The sequence below is a fragment of the Cyprinodon variegatus genome, unplaced genomic scaffold, assembly GCF_000732505.1.
Source record: "Cyprinodon variegatus isolate N-32 unplaced genomic scaffold, C_variegatus-1.0 Scaffold498, whole genome shotgun sequence".
Lineage (NCBI taxonomy): Eukaryota > Metazoa > Chordata > Actinopteri > Cyprinodontiformes > Cyprinodontidae > Cyprinodon > Cyprinodon variegatus.
Window position 1 is genome coordinate 152,266 of NW_015150951.1, and position 5,638 is coordinate 157,903.

Here is a 5,638-nt window from a genome sequence, read left to right on the forward strand (position 1 = left end):
TAAATAACGGATAATGGGCACAGACGTGTAATTTTACATTCATCTTTAATGGAAAATGTTTATACTCTGTAGTTTTTTTTGTAGCTGCTGTTAATCAGTTAATCTTTCAGGAAAAAGGGAACTTTTACCAAATCAGTGGCTGCTTATTAAAGATTCACTTCTTCAGAAATATTTTTACTCATTTCAGTTTAGATATTTTTTTAATCTAGGAACCTTCCTACATGCAACCACACTCACCATCATTCACCCCCACCATATTAGGTTAGGGTCATCATTTAGCCCACTGGACAGAGACTGGTGGTAATGGGAGCACATAGTGGGATCATGCGACACCAGCAGGCGGGGGCTCTGACCCACCTGGTGCGAGATGTTAGCCGCTCTGCTAGCCACATGGATCACTTTGCACCGCTCCAGTGTCGGTTAATCAATTTAAGGCTGCTCTGTGTGGGATGAGCCGGCAGTAATGATGCTCTCTGGACCCTCCCCAGGGAGGGGGCATTATGAAGGAGCTACATTATTTATCAGCAGGGTCCTAGATGGGGCCTCCATTAACCCCCGCTCAATGGAGTCAGCAGCTATAAACAGAGAAGAGCAGGAAGCTGGAGAGGCTGAGGGGTGAAGAGGAGGAACGATGAAGAGACGGGGCGGGGGGGCTCTTTCAGATGATCACGACTCTGCGCTGGAGATGTTTAACAGAACCAAGCAGTCAGTGGGAGGTGCTAGCTTCAGGTTCTGTTCATTCCTTTTGTTTTATTCAGGAAAAGAACAGCATCTCTGAATGTCGTCATTTTAACTAAATCAATTTACTGAGCTTTAAACGGGCAACTGAGAGTCGATAAACCTTCCAGACTTTCCTTTTTTTTCTGTCCTAAAAGCCGTACAGAGAAAGGGCCGTGGGTAGAACGACTCAGCACTGCACAGATCCCACCTGCTGCTCTTCACTGCTGGTCAGCTGGATGAAAGAAAGCCACCTTGCTTTACCTCTGGGTTCTACTGTGAGGGAATATATGCAGCCTGCAAACCTGTGAAGGTGGAGTAGAAACCCTCTGCTTTATCTTATTAACACTGTTACTAGTGTAGGTCGTTAGCCAAAGCTGGACGTCTAACTGCCAGGCTGATCAACCAGCTGAGGGTTTTATCTGTATCACACACAGCTGAGATGTTAAAAAAGGTGGAATAATATTTACGATAAGACTTGAACTCTACTGCCAAGTGTTTTATGTTAATTCTAAGTGATAAACAGGTGTGACAGAATACACTGCTGTCAATGTAATAGCATTTATCCTTCAGGAATATTGGCTGCTTTGCCGTTTCAGGTAAAACAAATAAATCAGGTTATATTAGGACTGCACCTGTTGATTATTGTTTTTTTTTTTATTAATCTAAAAGGAAATACATTTTAAAAGTTAAAATTTCTAAATAAGTAGTCCGAGTATAGAAAAAAAAAAATGTTCATCAAATGTCCTGTTTTAGATTCTGTTAGTTGAGCTAACGATTCAATTAACAAATTAGTTGATGATTAATCAGATAATGCATTCATCTGATTAATCATTTCAGCTCTAATGTTTATCATTTATCCTCTAAGTCCAGAAGATGATCGACGCAGGTTTTTTTTGAGGCAGACGGTGATTATTTGGACTCCAGGGTAACTGATCATCGACATGTGCTGCTGGTTTTTAAGCAGCAGGTTCTTAAAACTGATGTTATATTCCTTTCCTTCACTTGATAAATATGTCACAAAGATAACAGATCTCACAGAGGTTTCAATTTAAACATAAAGAAACCTTTATTAACAAATCCAACCAAGCACTGACAATGGATGGAAGCAGGAGGAGCAGCAATGCCAGAGCTTCAGATGATCTTATAGCTGCTGAATGCACTGATGGATCAGAGAGCGCTGCACGCATTAAAGGATGACAGGGGGGGAAAAAATGACTATCTGGCCAAAAACATGCATCACTCTCTCTATTCATGACTATAACCAGCTGCCTCAGTTTAAAAGAGGAGATGCCAAATTATTAGAAACAAAGCATCCATACGGGAAGGCAGAAAAAATGACTGGATTCTTAAACGCTTCCAAACTTGCAGGCAAAAATGATTTTGGCCGCTGGTGGGTGGGGCTTAGTTTACTAGGCTACGATATTACCTGATGTTTCCAGATATTGTATCCTGTATACATCATAAAACCAACCACAGCACTTCTCTACTTCAGTTAAACACCCACAATCCTATCCTTTGCTACGGCACATGACCAGACAAACACTTCAGACCAGTCTACCCCTCCCCTTCCTGAAATAAAAACAGAAATGGATAGAAATAAACAGCAGTTAATATCGGCCAGTTTATCATACGGGACAGATATTTTAAAATGGACAACAATGCCCAATATCCATGTTAATGACAATATTTTGAGCCCTGATAGTTGTTTGAATATTTCCCTGCTACTTTTAAATTTGTATTTCTGGATTATTTACACATTAAGAGAATAATACGCTATTGTTTTCCCTTTTTTTCTCCATCGTCATGGATTGGAAAATGCCATCAAGTGTGATCTTTTCCTGGGTATGAGGAAATATCACACTTGTTTCCTGCGTGGAATCTGAACTGTAAGTTTGGTCACCAGCCTACATCCAGCAGCAGATGCAGATTCCAGCCATAGCTGCTCCAGTCAATACAACAGTCACAGAGCTTGGAAATAACCACAGACAGACGGGAGGTGTCGGCGTCCCCGGCCAGACACGGCGCTGACCCAGGAGGCTTGTTTTAGCCATCGGGGTCATCCTTCCTGACAGACATGAACGCAAACACAGATCCAGGGGCGGTGAAGATGAAATAAACGGAGGGCAGCAGCAAACAGAACTTCTGAGTTTCGGAGGTAAATCACAGGAATCAGATTCTTTACATCCCAGACACAGCTGTCGGCAGAACCGCAGCAGACATTACCAGCAAACACACGGGTTCTTCAGGCTGCCGTGTCAAACACGCTCGGCACTCAGTGTTATGTTAGAGAGGACACCTCACCCCGTGATATCCAGGCTACTGTATCCTCACCATGCAGACAGGCAAGAAGGGCTGCAGCTGGGTGCTGTTTGCACACTGCAGGTTTTCTATAGGGTGCTACCACGGACAGACGAAGCACAGACAGGATGAGTAAAGGATGTTAAAGCACAACAAAGGTGCTAATCTGAGCCACAAATTGGCCTCAAAAAAGCTCTGAAAATGCTGGAGAAAGCAGAGCAACAATACAGCTGGATCTGTAGCATGAACAAGGACAAATTCCTGTCCTTTGGGTAATCTGATATGTCATCCTCAATAATGTCAGCAGATCAGTCTCAGCTGCTGAAGGTCTGTCGCTCCCTTGCTTCTCCTTTGTCCTCTTCCAAAGAGATCCAGATACAGCTACGCCACAGAATATATGCAATGATTTACAGTCCCTGAAGAGTCTTAGGGGATCTGGATGTACAAAATATTATTGATAAAGATGACGACAGATATGAATAAGCCGCCCAATCCTCAAACATGGCCGCACCGCCACATCTTTTGGCTTTGAAATTCATTATTTCAGTGATCTAGATGAAATTGTTTCCGAAACAAAGTTCATCCTTATTCTGTGTGGAGGGTTTCTAAGCTTTTAGAAACATCTGTGGGGAATTGGGCCGATTGATTAGATCACAAACAAAAATAGGAAATATGAAATTTGAAGCATATTTCCCCATGTATTTTTATCTACCGACACCAACAGATTGATTTTCTTGAGTGCGGAAAAAACTGCAAAAGTGTTTTCTTTTTATGACGCCTATAGTAGCTCCGGTTCTGCCCCTCCCCCACCTGTTGCTGCAACCTGCCAGTGAGCTGGCTGAAAGAAGGCTACTCTGCAGACAGCTTCAGCTGTTACAATAATATTCTCAGTCAAATGGTCAGGGCATAAAAGTCTGAGGATGCATCTATTTGGTTTCATTCTGTTTCAAAACAAAAGCTGATGAGCTGCAGGCGGGTCTGACTGACTAATAAACTATTCTCTGGTTTTATCTGAGGAAGGGGCAATAATATTCACAGCAATAAACATTTAACAGCTTATTAGTCTGAAGCTGCTTGTTTTATGTGTTTTTTGAGAACTATAATAATGAAAATGATTGATTAATTTAGCAGAAGGAGGATTAATAATCTCTCTGGTGTTTCGTACACATTTGATCCTATTCGAGGCTTCTGTCTGATTTATTTGCAGATATTCTGAAATTCAGAGATGTCATTCAGGGTTAGTAGCATCTTCTCCAGCCAGTCACACATTTATGGCTGACATCAGCCACTCATCACTGAAAACATTAGGAGTTCTAGCTCCCCAAACTGATTTATATTGGAATGATCATTAAAGATGATCATTTTCACCTCTCTAACAATCAATGTGGAGACAGGAATTTGATTTTTGGAAGTTATTGAGACAAATTCCCATTTTACAACAGACAAAGGGAAACTTTACGTGCTTTAACAGGCATTTATTCCCTATTATGAGTATTTTTACAAAACCAAAGGGGTCTGTTGCATTACTTTTAAAAGCTTTACGCTTCATTTTTGAAAATAATACTTTAAAATAAACAGAGAGTAGGATAAATCTTCAATAAATCCTTCCCTTGAAACGTTAAACGCCTCAGATGTTGCTTTTAACAGCCTGGAGTAGAAATAGTTCAGTGTGTCGGAGTGAAAAAGGAAGAAGAAAAGTTTGACACACAGCTGAGAGCTGCTGACCGTTTGGATCTATTTTCTCACAAACCAAGCCGCGCACAGTCAACCTGGGACAGGTGTACAAAAACAAACCCTCCGTACATGTTTTGGTGCCAATAAGAAGAAGTTTTCTCCTACCTTTTTTTCTGTCCCTGCCGCCCTGCCGTGGCTCTGTCTGCTGCCCCTCCTGAGCCGACCCACCGCCTCAGCCCGGCTTGGCGTCAGAGTGTCGGCAGGCCGCCTCACCCTCCCCTCAGCGACAGTATCACGCCGCGGGATGCAGCGAGAGGATCTACTTTCTTCCCACTTGGACCATCTTCATTCACAGCAGGGACAACGTGGATTATGTAACTAAGAAACAATATGTTTCTGGTTAATTTAGCGGAGATTGACAGAAGGAAACGCATTTTTTCCTCATTAGATGGATGAATAAGCTGCGTGTTCCTTTTAGGTACATGGTAAAAGAATATTTATTATCAAATTGGCCAAAAACCTGCAAAATGATTGGCTTACATGAGACAAACCCCTTAAATTCACACATCTTCTGTTGTACATTTGATCTTAACAAAACATAGACATTTCTAACCATGATTACATCAGTTCTCTTTTATTTTTAGATTTCAAGTAGGTGCTTTGTTTGCAGCAAACTCTTGCACTTGGCCTTCCTTTCAGTTTATTTGATTGTGATGTGATAAGAAGCCTGAGAAAAACTGCAAAATACAACCATATTACAAACAAGGTTTCATGCATGGTTATTTTCCAACATCCGGTGTGAAACGACTAATGTTAACTTAAAAAGACAGTTGATAAAGAAGATCAGCCATCAGAGAAGCAATGCATTTGCACCGTAATCCCAAAGTTTCAGAACAATCCAAACACTTCATGAGAATACGGGATTTAATTAATCTCTAACCATAAA

The 5,638-nt window shown here is 41.4% G+C and overlaps 1 protein-coding gene across 1 annotated transcript in view; it reads right to left on the bottom strand.

Moving 5' to 3' along the window:
- smad1 (SMAD family member 1) overlaps positions 1-4,971 on the bottom strand; it is a 27,662-nt gene extending 22,691 nt beyond the window's left edge. The window contains exon 1 of the mRNA XM_015390430.1: positions 4,858-4,971. The gene's annotated coding sequence lies outside the window, so the exon portion shown is untranslated. The remainder of the gene's footprint in view (positions 1-4,857) is intronic.
- Between the last annotated feature and the right edge of the window lie 667 nt (positions 4,972-5,638).